The following is a 17,920-nucleotide window of genomic DNA, read 5'->3' on the forward strand; positions in this document are numbered from 1 at the left end:
GGTACAGGCAAATTCTTGACATCATGTAGAAGTTAAATACCTTTGATTGTTACCTTTAAATGTAAATAACTTTGCATGGTTTTAAATCGGAATAAAGGCGCTAGAAAACTATTTTAGCTCTATTACAGTAATAAAGGAGATGATGAACATCTTTTCAGGTATGGAGGATGGAATAAAAAGATATACAAAACGCATTATTCTAAGAAAATAAAGTAATTGTTATTAATATATCGTCAAGTGCACAACAGAAGAATTGGAAGTCATCATTTTTCTAGCTTCTACATGGCATTTTATTTATAAGACAACTTACTTAGTAAGGTGCGAGAAACTTTATACAGGCAAAGTAGTTGGACAAAGTTAGCAGAACTTTAAGGAATATCGAGACCGAATCTGTTATGTCTTCAGAAACGAGTCCACAAGAGAACAGTGCTAGACTTCATTTTTAGACTTCACTTCCAGTCCATCACAAGTTGAGTTCACTGTGCGTAAGCAGACGTGCGGTTAAGCGCGGAAGACAGAAGTCGACCCAGGGAGATTGCTCCAGCTGCTGCCAGCTCCCTGGGCCAAAGGACAGGCAAGCTGGGTGTCTCCGCAGTCCCAGCGAAGAACCATTGGCTCTGGGGGGCTTCATGCAACTGTAAAGAAATGACAAAAAGCGTATGAGTATTGAACAAAATGACCATTGAGCAAAATGAACACTGAGCAAATCTCATTTCTCCTCAAACAGCTACTTTTGACGTTGATAAACAAAATCAGATTTTCTTCGTAAGATTAAATGAAAGAAGGATACTTTATTTTAAACCATTTAAATAAGCACACCTCTCAAAGTAAGGAGCCAAAACGATCGCTTAAGACTTATTCTCCATTAGAAGCCAACTTAGTGTATTATAACAATGTTACTGACAATACTGTTACTCTACACTCAACGAGTACATCTGTCGGATAATGGTGACAATAATGTCATTAAGGATGATGATTATTTATCCCAAAGAAACACACACACACACACACACACACACACACACACACACACACACACACACACATGCGCGCTCGCGCGCGCGCGCATGTGCACGCGCTCTGTCATATAGCCTGAGATAACACATTTATTTCAGAGTTTCAACAACAAGCATGGCGATGGCGGAACAGATGACTGTCATTGCATCAGGCTGATATTAGATTCATATTATATTCTTGGATCATGGAGGTGCGAGGTAATGAAGGGCGATTTCTTACAAAACACAAATAAGAACTGTTGGAAAACTGAGTTTATTGATCACCAAACATCGTAATGCTATCACTCTATAATACATACCTCATACCTACAATGTACTTGATTGGGAATATAGTTTGTGTGAGTTCTGGAAATATAGTATCTAACCAGGCAGTTAACTTTCATATACACAAGAACAGTTTCTATATTCACATTGCTGTAGCTTTGGTCATTATCTGGCTACGCGAGAAAAAAATTGCAATTAAAGTAACAACGGTACTGGAAGCTATCAAAACTGAAAACGAGGGAGAGAGCGGGTAACAACTAGATAGTTCGAAGATTTAATGACAGATGGTTCTGAGTACACTGCTAGACAATATCCATTGCATGCTGTGGCTTTCTTCAAACTGATACTGAATTTTGTAAATGACCTACTAGTTGCCTTCGCTTGTACGAGTACTTAACGTGTACAACCAACTCTTCTAATTTTGTAGGTGAGGCCTTTTTCAAGTGGTATGATTGCGATTTAGCACACATCACAGCATACATGGCAGATTCCTTTAAAAGTTTTGATGTGATTACAGGTCAGATTTTTTAATGTTTTGTCATGTGGTAAAGCACACTTGACAGAGCTGGTTGTATAAATAAATAATTTTACCGTCTAAGGCGACCTTGATGTCATTTACAAAATTTTATATGACTATGAAAGCCAACTACGAGAAATTTATCAGTTGATACTAAAATGATCCGACGTCTGTGTGGCGCAGATCACAGTACATCGATGAATGCGCCCTTGGTCCTGATAATTTTAACCTTCACTCCAGAATTCCTGCTTCCAGTAGCAACGCGCATGTTACTCCAGGCTCTAGTAGGAGCATCATGGAAACGTTGTCTCCTAGAATTTTCTGACCCAGCCGTCAGCCATGAAATATTTATGGGCTACGGATAATAACCGCTCTGAACCAGTACACACAATAAAAATTACGTGAGCATAGCACGGGCAGTATGTATGGTTGCTTCGGACAGAACGGTATACCTACACCCCATCGACAACAGCAGAGTGACGTGGTCTCTCAGAGTGGTTACGAAACGTGTGGTACAGCAACAATACTGGATGTTTCACCAGTTACCAGCTGGTGGTGTATAGCTATAGAGAGGCACCAACGGGCTCGTCGAACTTGGTGTCACCTTTCAATGACATCATCATCATCAACTCTACCGCAATATAAAGACAGCCCGGTTGCTAGCTATTGAATGCCACTCTTCCACTTGTCTATGAAGTAGAGGCTACATCGATTCTCTCACCTGCGTTCGATCCACATGAAGTCGTAGCTCCATCAGGCACGCACAGAATAATGACGAATCTGCAAGAATGAATTTTTCTCCGTGCAGCGGAGTGTCCGCTGTTTTGAAACTTGCAGACACATGTAGACTGTTCCGGATGCGAAAATGAACCCTGGACCCTGCCATTCGCAGGCACTGCTCTTACCGACTGAGCTAATCAGCACGACAGCTTCCTCGAGAATCTCTCTCCTCCTTTTCAGACTTCGGAGTTCTACTGCATACCCCCTGTACTACTGGAAGGAAGGATACTGCGAAGAAATGGCCTAGCTATAGGCTGGGTGATTGTTTCCAAAATGAATCATCACTCTGCAGCAGATTATGCCCTGTTTTATGACTTCATGGAAGGTTAAAACTGTGTGTCCGAGCAGGACACGAATTCAAGACGTTGCTTTGGAGAAATGCTCTTTCTGTCTGAGCTAACCAAGCACAAATCACGACGAACTGCCAGAATACGTCTCTCCTATTTTTAGAACTTTGCAGCAATATTCCAGTATACCTTTCGGGAGCAGCACTTGAAAGGCGCCTGTTAACTCACCACTTTCAAATTTCAGTCAGATTCCTTCTTTATCTCTTGGAATAGCGTCTACAAATAATTCGCAGAGATGCTTCTATTATCAGTATCGACTACAATCATGATATTTGGAGTGTCTCTCTCTGCGATGCTTGTGAAAGTTTTGGTCATACGTTTCCGGGGAACTGGCTTAGGCGGCTGGTAGGCATTGCCTCGAGTTGCTTTCAAGTGCGCACTTGTTTTCGGGAGTCTCGTGAACACAGCTGCGTGGTGTCAAATGTGGTCGCCGCGAGCTTGTAGTTTTCTTGGTTAGATTGTTCCACATATTATGATATTTGAAGAAATTGTGTGCAAAGGCATACTACTGAATCGTTCGTGAGATGTTCACCTTCTACCGCTTCATTTTCACTGGTTTGGTATTGGTAAACCTGCTACGAATATCGGAAACGTATTAAAAATGACTCTAAGCTCTATGGGACTTAAAACAGCTGAGGTCATCAGTCCCCTAAACTTAGAACTACTTAAACTTAACTAACCTAAGGACATCACCCACATCCATGCCCGAGGCAGGATTCGAACCTGCGACCGTAGCAGCCGCGTGGTTCCAGACTGAAGCTCCTAGAACCGCTCGGCCACCGCGGCCGGCGGAAAAGTATTATGTACTCGTCAAGTGCGGTGTTGTTAACGTTGCATGTTTTTGTGAGCCATTAGATGTGAACGTGACTACATCATCGAACTTTTGTCACTCAAATTTAAACACAGTATGAGCATTTCACCCACTTTTCTCTCAGTTTAGTTAATTATCTATTGTGAGTCGTGTACGAAAATGATTTCATGCGGTGGTTTTATACTGTGCTTTCACGTGTCTTTGTGATGTCAGGGGCTCACGTGCTTCAATCTTCTTAGGATGATGGGTGATTAATGCCATTTAAATTCGATTAAAATATTTTATTTCTACGTTCCTGAGCCATTTATTGATCATATAAGTGTGAGATCGCACAACCTCTAGCGCACCGCGTTTTGTGGCCGCGTGTTATGGAACGCAACTTCCCCCTTAGATTTCTGCTGCAGTTGATAAGTATCACTAAATACTTCTGAGATGATATCTTCCACTTTTATTAATCAATATGCCGTTAGAAAGCATTTAAGTTCAGATTGCAAAGTACATGTGTTTGGAATAACGCTGTGGCTGATTCTACAGTAGTACATTTATTGATGTCTCACAAACTATTTCAAATTAAGTGATATCAAGAAGTGTTTAGTATGAGTTGATAAACGATACACATTCAAATCTTACAGATGAAATCGTCATTCAACCGAGCTTAAGTCGTATTACAAGTAAGGATTTTGTATTTCATGTTTGATGTTTGTGGCTACTACATTGGTTCATCTCATCGCACAGTGAACAAGTATAAGTTGTTCACTACCAGACTTTAAACATTTAGGATCTAGAAATTACACTTTTCGTGTTCGTTATTATTAACTTCCTTGTAATATGCCTGATATCCTTTTGTTTTGAATTTTATGTAAATACATGCTGCTCATGTATCACATTTTTCTCCTCTTACCGAAGTCAGACTGTGTTGACAGATGTTTGGGTCATTACTGTGTAGTTACAAGACATAATTTCCTCATGCCAGGGAAGATAATTTTATCTCGAATAAGATAAACCATTTACTTAACAGAGCCCATCGCTTACGTAATAGATTTCTCATCAGTGACACCCCTTGCAGAAGTGCTAGTGCGACAAAGGTCTACGGGAGAACTTCTGTGGATTTTGGAAAGTGGGAGGACGGCTCGTGAGACATGCTTGGGTAGCTCGCGGAAGACAAGGTTTCAAGTTCGAGTCCCAGCCCGGCAACAAGTTTTAATTTGCCAGGAAATTTCGACGACTAATATGGACACACAGGCCCATATATCGGTTACGAGACTGCGGCGTCTAACACGTATAGTGTCTTCGTAACAGTTCCTCAAACATAAATGAATGTAATCATTTCCTTATTACCTCAGTCGTAGTAGCAGACCCTTTTTTGCACGGTCTGTAGGGTCATTAATCGTCCTTGCGAGTGGGCGACTCGGCAATGGCCGTTGGCGGCGCTACGGACGGAATCGCGGCGCGGATTTGTCGGCACGCCGGCTGACGTCAGCGGCGCTACAGACGTCGTGTGGTAGTGAATGAGGGGGAGGAGGAGGAGGAGGGGGAGAGGTCGGCAGTTCCGGCGCCGGGTCAGCCGCCCTGGAGCGGGCGGAGCGCACGCGACCGCCGCCGCCCACGCCCACAGCGCCGCGCCGGCCACGACGCACGCCGGGCCTCTGGGGCTAGGCTGCGGCCTTCTGTAAACGACCTCTGCCGCTGAATGCAGCCGCAGCGCTCCCAGGAGATCAGGGGGATCAGTTCTCCAGTTCGCTATGAGGTACACACATTTGCTCTCCAGCGTAAATCGTAGTGAGCCTAACTATAACTAAAACGCACAAAAATAACCTCCTCTGCCATTGCCTTCATTTTTTAAAATTTTTCAATATTTATGTACCTTTTGAGAATTTCCAGGATTAGCCTCTATATTGAATGTTAAGTTACACGCCAGCAAGGTCCTGTATCGTTATTTATTCCAGTAATAAGGACACCTGAGAAAGAAGGAGTAGTCCCCAGGAGACAGAGATCCGCAATCACGGAAAGGACGAGACGGGGTCACTAATCCTCCTACACAGTTCCGCAAACTTGCCCTTACGTTTCCCGCCGAACGAGCGCGCTCGGCAAGCTCACCTTAAGGGCCAGGTAACTTGTAGCTGGTAATTGAGATGAGTATAGTAACACTGAACCTGAAACCGAAAAACTTGGTGGAAAGTTCTCTTGGACATAATGTAAGAGTTGTGGAAATTAAAGGGGGTACATCTATCATATACACAAAAAAAAGGAAAAAAGAAAATAGAGAAAATAAAAAAATACATTCATGCGTTTCAGGAAGCTGAAATCTACTGATCACAAAGGCTGGATATGCTCGAACAAGAACAGCTCCAATGCCAAAATATTTACGGCAGGCAGCCATCACGTTTTACTTGGCGCATAGGCAATTGACTCGTGACCCGTCTTTAGAATAAGCGATGGACAGAAAAATGCAGCAAATGCCGCTAAAACAAGACAGAGTGTCAAAAACTGAAGTTTTTCCATCATAGCTTCTCTGTTTCTTATTTGAAACACGAAGAAGTAGGAGATACGTTTTGTAATACAATGAGCATCATCCTGCAGATGCGTTATTCGCAAAGTTCGCTGTCTACCTCACAGAAAATTATGTTGACTATCAGACGAGTCCTCTGCTCTTTGGATGACATACACGTGCTCGAGTTTTCCCGTTTTAACTCCTTATCTGAAACGATTCACGACAAAACATACATTTCTGTGAATTTGTGAGAAGAGTACAGGAAGACTCTGTCGTTATTGTGCGAGGAGACTTCAAAAAGTAAATTACACATGCCGTCCCACGCTAAGACCATCGAGCAACAAGAATCGCGCCTTGTCATGTTATGGGTTCCTTGCATACACTGTTTTGCTGCGGTAGGCTTAACAGGTACACCACAGTGTCCGAATCAAATGGCGCGGCAACTGGAAATGTACTCCAAAGTTAACGTGCGCGGCGAAGTGCCATTCTTACCGGACAAACGTCTAAACTGCACTCTCATCCACAGCGAAATGCTGGCGGTATGCGGACGAAATACAATGCCGCGTCCAGTCATAGTGAGCTGCTACCAACAATTTAACCAAGGGCGCAGAGACTTGGATGGCATTGATCGGGAAGGAAGCCTATCAACAGCGAACGCAAAAGACAATATCCAGGCAATCGAAGAACTGACTGGCAGGAGTCCCAGATTCTCCAACGGTGCCGACGTTCACATAACAGTTCTTGAATGCTTCGTAACCAAAAAGAGGATTTCTGTGATCGAGGATCTGACCGATTGGTAGAATGTTCCGACTGCTGTTTACAGACTATTGGTGAAGTGTAGGGCAACGTTCAATAAAAGTTGCTTGCCCTGTCATAACAATGTGTAACTTATTTGTCGAGATCCATTCGCATAATGCCTTTCCTTTAACCTCTTTTTCGTCACCTTTCTCTTGGAGTGCTTAAGACCATTATTAACAGTTTCATAAATTTTGTGATTATAATGTAATAGTGCTCATTAGCTTATCAGTGGTTTACTACTACAATATGGCCTACTGATGGACTTTGGAGGGAGACGAAGAGAAAATCACAAGTTTACTACTAGCTGTGGAGTTCGCACACTGGACCTAAGGGCTGTCTTAGGCAAGTTGTGGAGTTTGCTTGTCGAGCAGGTAAAAGTAGCGGAGTTCGTGCAAGCCGATCACGCTAATACTGCGATAATGACTTCAGTGCGAAGAGGGAAAGAGTCCACAAGTTTCGCCAGGTATGCCATATCAAGCTGAAGGAAGTGAATGATATTCAGAGTGACACATTATCTCGACTGCCTCAGTGGGGATTAAGAAATGAGAAAAGTAAGTTCAGACAACTGCCACGAGTGGTGCCTTAGCACGACACTCGGTCACATGCATGCGAGCTGCCTCTAACACTGCAGTTCACTTTTGCAAAGTGGCAGGTACTATTTTATGAACCTAGCCTGAAATGCGTTACAGGATTCCGTGCGCAGACTCTTCGGTATGCGGCAACCGTCGCCCGCTGTCCGGCTGTCGGTAAGGAGTCTCCCCTCTCCGGCGGGAATCTTATAAATGTGCTCACGCGAATGGAGAGCATACCAAAAGCGGCGCAAGAAAGCCGTTTGCGGCCACGTAACGCGTTCTGTCACGGGAAAGCGAGCGTAGCGCCCTCACGGCGCGCAGGCCTTTGCGCCGGGCGTATCGGGAGCGGCTTTTCACGGCTGCGACAATTAATCACGGACACTGCCGGCGGCGGTGCGCCTGTCGCATAAATCGTGGTCCTGTGTGCGACACCGCGGCGAATTGGAAGCTCTGTGCGCGCCGCCAACCGCCGCGCAGCTTCTGGAAGTGGACAGTCCGGAGCCCTGTACTGTGGAAGGCGGCGAGAGACGCACACACCTAACCGGAGGCGGGGCGAAACACTCTGCAAAGTCGGGTTTTTATAGGAGCAGAAATTTTGGACCACTCCAACAGATCGGGCGTTTTGTGTCAGCGAAGACGCGAAACTTAAAGACATTGCGCATTTTTCTTACCCCAGAGAGTGAAACCCAGAGTGCATTGACCATTCAGTCCGCACGTGTTGTATGAGAAGAGTGTTTAACCAAAATGTTATTACTTTAACCACAGTGCTAAAATACTGTACATTATTGACGGATCGAGTGGAATGAAAGAACAGGAAGCTCGTGGGTTAGCTGGTAAAAACATGCACTGAGTTAATAAGAGTCAAAGGATACCTCCTAATATCGTGTGGCACCTACTTTTGCCCAGCGCAGTGCAGCAATTTGACGAAGTATGGACTCAACAACTCGTTGAAAGACCCCGGCAGAAATACTGAGCCATCCTCCCACTATAGCCGCCCGTAATTGTGAATTTGCTGGAGTTTGTGCACGAACTGGTCTCTCGATTATGTACCGCAAATGTTCACTGGGATTCATGCCGGCAATCTCAGTAGTGATATCAAATGGTTCAAATGGTTCTAAGCACTATGGGACTTAACATCTGAGGTCATCAGTCCTCTAGAACTTAGAACTACTTAAACATAACTAACCTAAGGAAATCACGCACATCCATGCCCGATGCAGATTTCGAACCTGTGACCGTAGCAGCAGCGTAGTTCCGGACTGAAGCGCCTAGAGCCTCTCGGCCACAGCGACCGGCTAGTAGTGATATCATTCGCTCGATTTGTTCAGAACGTTCTTCTAACCAGGCTAGAACAAATATGGCCTGGTGATTTGGCAGATTGTCGTCCATAAAAATACCATCGCTCTTTGGGAACATGAAGTTCATTAATGGCTGAAAATGGTCTCCAAGTAGCTTTAAATAACCATTTCCAGTCAATGCTCGGTTCAGTTGGACCAGAGGATGCAGTCCATTTCATGTAAACACAGTCCACATCATTTTGGAGCCACCACTAGACTGCACAGTTACAACTTGGGTCCATGGTTCCGTGAGGTGTGCGCCGCGCTGGAAACCTACCGTCAGCTCTCACCAACTGAAATCGGGAGTCAGCTGTCCAGGCCACGGTTTTCCAGTCATCTAGTGTCCAACCGAATTGGTCATGGGCCGAGGAGAGAGGCTGCAGGGTATATCGTGCTGTTATCAAAGGCGCTAGCGTCGATCGTTTGCTGCCATAGCCCAGTATCACCAAATTTTGCCGTACTGTCCCAACGGATACGTTTCTCGTACGTGACACGTTGGTTTCTGCGGTTATTTCACGCAGTGTTGCTCCTCTGTTAGCACTGACAACTCTATGCAGATGCCCCTGCCCTAGGTCGTTAAGTGAAGGCCGACGGCCATCGGGTCGTCCTTGGTGAGAGGTAATGCCCGAAATTTAATATTCTCGTCACGTTCTTGACACTGTGGACCTTCGAATATTGAAGTCCCTAACGATTTCCAAAATGGAATGTCCCATGCGTCTAGCATCAATTTCCATTCTGCGTTCAAAGTCTGTGAACTCCCGTCGTGCCAATATAATCACGTCGGAAACCTTTTCACGTGAATCACTTTACTACAAATGACAGTTCCGCCAATTCACTGCCCTTTTATACCTCGTGTACGCGATACTACCGTCATCTGTATATGTGTATATCATCACCCCATGACTTTTGTCATGTTAGTGTATAGTAGACGATGAAGAAGACTATTATTTGTTCCGGACTTAACCGAAGGGCAGAGAAACAGTCAGCAAAGGCTCAGAAAGCAGTTATAATCTCAAAAAAAAAAAACCACAGTAAACCGAGCTGCTTACACATATCAACGCAGCGGTCGGTTTGTCCTGTCATCAGAGCGCTGCCTGAGATTGCCAGGTCGCGCTGACGCGCTAGGGTATTTGCAGTGGGAAACAGTTGGGGCTTTTTTTTTATTGTGTTGTATGATTATATTTCGTTGTATGATTAAAGTTAGATAATTTTTATTTGTTTGCAAGTACATGTCTGCAGCACCGACGCACATTGATATCCCCGGAAGACTAAGGAGGGTACAATTATACACTCCTTCTAAACTATTGTACAGGTTATTACTCCATATTTTATTCAAAGAAAGTTACAACGTATAGGCTATACATTTGCTCATTATCATTGTTTAATCCCCAGCAGTATACTGCACACCAAATTAAGTACAAAAAATCTTATTTAATAGCCTCCTGCAATCGTAAATTTTACGAGGGGGTGGTTATCTAGGGTTAAAATGGAGCCTCCTGCCGTAATCTGTTTTCTGCAATTGAATGGGAAAAACGCTGCAGCTGTCAGTTCTGAGGTGGTAGAAGTGATCGAAAATAGAGTACAATCTTATATCACACTACTTGGGCGCCATAGTTTCCGTCAGTACAACTAAACGAGTCTCAATGATGAAGAACGAAGTGGCAGGCCATCACTATGTGAGGAACCGGGAATCTCACGATAAGTGGAGGCCATGGCCCGTGGAAACTCTACTCTTGGATGAATGGAGGAAGGTCAAAGAGGACTTATTACCAATATTTGCACGTATTTAACTTCGTAGCGACGTAGTGCAGATGAGATCCAACAGTGAGATTGCGTTCGTTCCGGACATCGGTAAACATCGAACGTCTGATCGATCTTCCTCTGCTTTCCTCAAGAGCAGACACACTTACCTAGTTTTGACATTCACGTTAAAAGTAACGCCAAACCTGGTTGGAAGACCGCTATGCTTTACAGGGCATGGTCCTCGAGGTGGCACACATTGCCTTTCTCCGACCTGCCTTTAGACTGAATTACCTGCATACGTGTCCACGACGGATGGGGTGGGGGAGGGGGGGGGAAGGGGGAGGGGACACTTGCCTCCCCCTGTAATCTGGATGCAAACGTTTTAACCATTACAGAAATTTCTCGAATATCTATCAATCGCTTTCAGTGCAGAATTAACACGACGAGAAATGCTGCAGTTTTAGCCATCATTAAATGTCTTGGGTTTTCTTAGATATCACTCTGGTCACGAAAAATCATTCAACTGCGGTTTCGGCGCTGATTTGCAATCAAGACGCATATAAACCATTACAGAACGGTGGTGAAACATTGTCTTCAATCTCGTATGTAGCTTGCTTTTTCATCCCTTACCGGGCTGCAGAGAGAAGACGCTCTAAACCCTGCTCCCAAATTCCATCGTCGATTCCCAACACATAAGCAATACAGCTGTCTACGTGCCGGTTATCTGTCCCATAAATTCCCATAAGGGCACCCCCTTCCCTTAATGTACAACGGAATCGAAGTCTACAATTTGTGGTTGGAAACAGAAACGTCATTAACGCTTGCTAATTTTGAATCCAATTTCACACGACAGAGCTATTATAGGACAGTCGGAAGAACACAGCCATGCTGTATTGTGGGTGTGTACATGTACACACGGTACCAAGAACATTAGTAGTAAAAGAAAATACTATTTTTCACGCGATGAGTGAGGGAAAACATTGTGAAATTTCAAGGTCGAAATAATGTTTTCTGCAGGATTAGAACCTTCTAAAGTCGTCGAGTGTAACACAGTGCCACATGCAGTCCGCACAGAGCTACGAATTCTTCATTCCAGTTGACACGTTCCACAGTAATGTAACAAACTGTAAACATGGCAAGTACCTACGTGTAGTCTCAAACTGCTAGAAGTTGATTCTAAAAGACAATTAATGGATGCTCCTGGGAGGTTTTCCACGTTTATTTAGTCGCATACTGTCCCTGGGCTACACTTTACCTAACCAGCCTAAAAAAAAGTAGCTTTCTGAACACATTTTGTTTAAGTTTAGATACACAGTTGCCACTAAAGAAAAATAAATCTTAAAGTAATGGAAAAATCCATTAATCTGAAGAGGTTTGAAGTTTTGTAAGAAGTCAATGGCATGTGGCATCAGAGATTCACAATCGTTCTTCAAAGTTTATTTCATGCTACCACTTCGAGGAGTATTAATCTGGCAATTTTGTTTATATCTAACAGGATTTTTTCAGTCGTTCTAGTTTTTCTTCCTTTTCCAGATTGATAATTTTCACTTTCAGCTTAACATGCGAGAGCATGATAAAATTATTTTTGTGAATATTTTCAAGCTTTATTTCATAACTCGGATATCCTCAATGTAATCATATGAGATTTGAGATCGTTGAATTAAACAGCTGATATACCTATTCATGTTAATATCATAAAAAGGTATACTTTGTGTATACTATGGAAATATGCTTATCGTTCAGGCATCAAAGTAATCTACTTTAAAAATACTGAGAAGAGAACAACCAAACTGAGAAGAGAACAACCAAACTGAGAAGAGAACAACCAAACGTTTGACACGGAATAATTTTTGTATGTGCTGCTTGCCAAATACAGTTCTTGAGGCACCACATGCCTTCAGACTCATGGAACATACGTTATACAAAAACTAGCAACTACTGAATCTTGTCCCCTCATGCAAAGATTTCTACGGAGCTCATGTTTACCCAGCTAGCTGTAGTGGATACCAAAAACTAAACAAAATCTTCGAGTCCTTGACATGAGAAAATAAGAAATCGTAGAATCCTTCCCTGTAGTTAATAAATGGGATACCTTCATCTCGCTTACTTGTGGCTGCAAGGAATGCATATATCTTCAAATGTCCTTTCATTTCCAGTTGGATCAGGGGCTCAAATGTGAAAAGCCTGGCAGTAGTTGCTCGTTCTGTTTGAAGTTTGGGGATATTTGTGCTCCGTACTCTGCTGACTTTTGCTTTCAAATATTTTTTATAATTTTGCTCAAGGACTACAAGTGATTCATCTGACCACAGCAAGTCTGAGAGAAAGGGACATAAGTAACCAGAAGCACAAGCCCTTGACTCTCCTATCGTTTGTAGTCGGTTTCAAGACCCCGGTGGCATTTTGAATTATACAGGATGAACGCAAAATCCGTTGGAAAATTTTCGGTTTCAGATATACTTTCCCATTATTTTGGTACAGGGACTCATGATCTCTGATTGCCACCTTACTTCCATTTACCTTTGTATCTTTATTGCACTGAACAATGAAAAAGTCGTTACTAAATGTAACATATTGCGCATATATAAGGGAAGAAATCCACTACTGTGCAGTTGCACTATTGATGACAAATTGCGGGAAACAGTATTTACAGTAAAATACCTAGGAGTAACTATCCAGACCGACCGTAAGTGGAATGATCACATAAAACAAACAGTAGGAAAAGAAGATGCCAGACTGTGATTCATAGGAAGAATCTTATGCAAAAGCAATACATCCACGAATGAAGTGGCTTACAAGGCTCTTGTTCGACCGTCGACCGATTCTTGAGTATTGTTCATCAATCTGGGATTCTTACAAGGTAGGGGTGATAGAAGAGATAGAGAAGATTTAACGAACAGTGGCGCATTTCGTCACGGATTCATTTAGTCGGCACTAGAGCATTATACAGATACCAAAAAAACTACAGTGGCAGACGTAACAAGAGAGGCGTTGTGCATCACAGGAAAGTACGCTATTGACATTTCGAGAGAGTACTTTCGGGAAGAGTCAGATAGCATGGTAGTTCCTCCCACACTCATTTCACGAAACGACCACGACGAGAAAATTCGAGAACTTAGAGCTAATGCAGAGGCTCACCGACTGTTCTTCCCTCGCGCCGTTCGCTAGTGGAACAGGGAAGGAGTTAGTAATACCAGAAGTACCCTCCTTCACACACCGTTAGGTGGCTCACGGTGTGTTTTTTAGATGTTCCTTGAGTGTCTTGTTTGGAGACAAACTTTTTTCCTTCACTCGCGGTACTTGCTGTCGACAACAGTAATACAGACTTCACTTTTCGTTTCCAAGACCTGCATTCAGTAGTTCTCGGTACTTGGAGTTGTGAGGACGGGTCGTGAGTCGTGCCTGGGTAGCTCAGATGGTGCCAGCACGTGTTCGGTCAGAGGGTTAGCTGCCCTCTGTAATAAAAGAACTGAGTGTATGGATAAACAATGAACTTGACCGGGTGTCATGGGACGTACGCAACGAAAAAGAGCGAACAAAATGAGATTTTAAAAAAAGGATGGTAGAGCACATGCCCGCGAAAGGCAAAGGTCCCGAGTTCGAGTCCCGGTCCGGCACACTGTTTAAATCTGCCAGGAAGTTTCAGTGCTCGGTATTGTTTTACCAGCGGCGTTGTTTGCAGGTTAACTGTGATACACAGGAGTAGGGATAGTTTTATTGATGAAAAGTTGGCGGATTTGCACCTCCTGAAAGTATAGGTTCACTGAATGCAGTGGACGAAACGGAGAATGCCACTTTGTTCAGCTGTTTCCGCAGTGACGGTAACCACAGCACAGTAGTTTTTTCATCTGAGGGTTGTTGCGATACCCTGTGCTTTGTGTTGTACGTTTTAGACATGGCATGTTACAGTTTCGACTTCTGAGAATATGCTTTCACGGAAACATGGGTAATTGGGGTAACGAACCGAACAGCTCTCAATTCCATTGTTACAGTGTACCGAAGCACCGTAGGTCACTGGTCCCTTATACCAAAATAATCAGATACACCTGAACAGACTCTGAAAGTTCGTCGTTGGATGTCGGGATCACCCAGTGCACATTGTGAAGTAAGTCACGAAATACAAATACACTGACGACGGCCTTACCAAAGCGTCGTTGGGCTGATGCCTCAGAGGGAACTGGTTCTTCTGCCGTCTCCGAAAGAACAAAAGTGAGCCTGGAGATTGGTCCGGCGTACGGAGGCTATAAACTCAGCTCACTTTATGGCCACCGGTTCCCTCGCCTGGAACGCGAAAAGCACAGCGATCGCTTCTGGCTTGCGCTTTAGTTCCACATTCCATTTCGGTAGACGTCAGGTGGGCAACCTGCCGAGAACAAGTATCGAAACAAACCGCCTCGTGCGGGAATGTTGTGTGAAGTTATCTCTGACGTGACCGAAAACATACTGGACTTCTTCGTTCATGGCTGCCAATTTGACGTGAAAATACCTCTCACGATAGCGATGCTTTGTTTTCTTTCACTGTCTCACATCTTTATATACAACTCACATCTTGAACCAAAGTACGACCACTTAAGATTATCTGCCGTCACGTAATCGCAATCCGATTGGTATCTGTTACGGCAGAACAGTTTTTCTCATATAGAGACAACTTGATTCCGCACTTCTAGTTCTGTCGACGATGTTTGGAATGTAGTTGCCCATGTGAAGGGCTAGGCAGCTCAGACAGGCCACCGTAAATATATCCAGAGTGAATACATGTATCAGGATGCGGCTTTCGCCAAATTATAGCGGACAATATGCCGAATTTCCTGACTTGTGCAAGTAATGTTTGTCGTTTATGGTCATCGAATTACGACACCGACTTTGTTTTTTTTTTCTAATGAAATATGGTTCAAATGGCTCTAAACACTATAGGACTTAACATCTGGCCATCAGTCCCCTAGACTTAGAACTACTTAAACCTAACTAACCTAAAGACATGACACACATCCATGCCCGAGGCAGCATTCGAACCTGCGAGCGTAGTAGCAGCGCGGTTCCGGACTGAAGCGCCTAGAACCACTCTGCCACAGCGGCTGGCTTTTCTAATGAAGCCATATACTTTTCCTGTGGCATCTGAAAGAAGCTCATTAGAGAACTTCAACGAGATAACATGTATGCGGGTTGATCAAATATTATCCAGATAATAGCGCCGCAAACCACCGTCCCGCCGTCAGGAGAAGAAGTTTACCATTATACCAAACGTTAGCAAACACGTAACTTAGATATGGTTCTTGCTTTTGTCTCTGCTCTTGAAGCCCATCAATGACTGTTATGCTGCTGTAGCAGCCAGATAGCTTCCTCGTACAGATATTGAGACGTTAATAATTTATACAACAGTCGAAAACGTGAATATCGTTTATGGTGAATGTTGCCAAACTTTTAAATCTATGCTGAAGATTATCCCGATCGCGTCAGGCACTCAAAATCTCCCTTCGCAAACATTATAAAAATGTTCTAGAAACTGGTCGTATGGAGAGTAGAATAGGCCGAGGAAAAGGACAGAAATTCAGGAAAGAAATGTAGCCGACATTTTAGCAGCAGTAGCACACAATGCAAATGTCAGTAAGAGGCATCTCAGAAGTACGAGGGGGATCATCCAAACGAGTGTTCTGCCAGCACTACGTTTCAATGCATTTCATCCCCTTCATACACTATGTGATCAAAAGCATCCGGACATCTGGCAGAAAATGACTTTCAAGTTCGTGGCACCCTCCATCGGTAATGTTGTGATTCAGTATGGCGTTGGCCCACCCTTACTTACCCTTGATGACAGCTTCCACTCTCGTAGGCATACGTTCAGTCAGATGCTGGAAAGTTTCTTGGGGAATGGCAGCCCATTCTTTACGGAGTGCTGCACTGAGGAGAGATATCGATGGCGGTCGGTGAGTCCTGGCACAAAGTCGACGTTCCAAAACATCTCAAAGGTGTTTTATAGGATTCAGGTCACGACTCTGTGCAGGCCAGTCCATTACTGGGACGATATGTCGTCTAACCAGTCCGCCACAACTCTTGCATTATGAACAGTTTCGTGTTGAAAGATGCTATCACCATCGCCGAATCGCTCTTCAACAATGGGAAGCAAGAAGGTGCTTAAAACATCAATGTAGGCCTGTGCTGTTATAGTGCCACGCAAAACAACAAGGGGTGCAAGCCCCCTCCGTGAAAAACACGACCACACCACCGCCTTCGTATCTTACTGTCGGCACTACACACGCTGGCAGATGACATTCACCGGGCATTCGCCATACCCACACCCTGCCATCGGACTGCCACATTGTGTACCGTGATTCGTCACTCCACACTTTGTTTTTCCACTGTTCAATCGTCCAATGTTTACGCTCCTTACACCAAGCGCGGCGTCGTTTGGCATTTACAGCGTGATGTGTGGCATATGAGCAGCCGCTCGACCATGAAATCAAAGTTTTCTCACCTCCCGCCTAACTGTCATGGTACTTGCAGTGGATCCTCATGCAGTTTGAAATTTCTGTGAGATGGTCTGGATAGATGTCTGCCTATTACACATTACGATCCTCTTCAACGGTCGGCGGTCTCTGTCAGCCAACGGACGAGGTGGGTTTGTACGCTTTTGTGCTGTACGTGTCCCTTCACGTTTCCACCTCACTATCACATCGGAAACAGTGGACATAGGGATGTTTACGGGTGTGGAAATCTCACGTATAGACGTATGACACAAGTGACACCCAATCACCTGACCTCATTCGAAGTCCGTGAGTTCCGTGGAGTGCCCCATTCTGCTCTCTCACGATGTCTAAAGACTACCATGTCGCTGATATGGAGTACCTGGCAGTATGTGGCAGCACAATGCAATTATTATGAAAATCGTATGTTTTTGGGGTATCCGGATACTTTTGATCACATACTGTATTTCACCTGCTTCCTAAATTGGTTACAGTTCTCCGAAAGTTATCTTCGAAAAGGGCAAAGTGATGCAGTATATTAATGTAAAAAAATTTTAAAGGAAAAAGCATCCTTTACAAACAATGGGCACGTCAATCTTCGCCATATTCACTAACAGCCATTTGAAGATCCACTCTGACTAGAAGAAGTGGATGAAAATAACGCGCTTGCTTTATCACTGTTTAGTGTGTGTATTTCGAGACCCACATCAGTGGTCCGTGTTTTATTGATGGGAATCTAAATACACTCAAGTGTCTCGGGTTCCTTAGATACGCTGCTGCCACATT

The 17,920-nt window shown here is 44.0% G+C and overlaps 1 protein-coding gene across 1 annotated transcript in view; it reads right to left on the reverse strand.

The window, feature by feature from the left end:
- Positions 1–277: 277 nt before the first annotated feature.
- The window catches only part of LOC124789741, a 121,463-nt gene continuing 103,820 nt past the window's right edge, over positions 278–17,920 (reverse strand). The window contains exon 2 of the mRNA XM_047257194.1: positions 278–635. The gene's annotated coding sequence lies outside the window, so the exon portion shown is untranslated. The remainder of the gene's footprint in view (positions 636–17,920) is intronic.

This window comes from Schistocerca piceifrons, chromosome 3 (genome assembly GCF_021461385.2).
Source record: "Schistocerca piceifrons isolate TAMUIC-IGC-003096 chromosome 3, iqSchPice1.1, whole genome shotgun sequence".
Taxonomy (NCBI): domain Eukaryota; kingdom Metazoa; phylum Arthropoda; class Insecta; order Orthoptera; family Acrididae; genus Schistocerca; species Schistocerca piceifrons.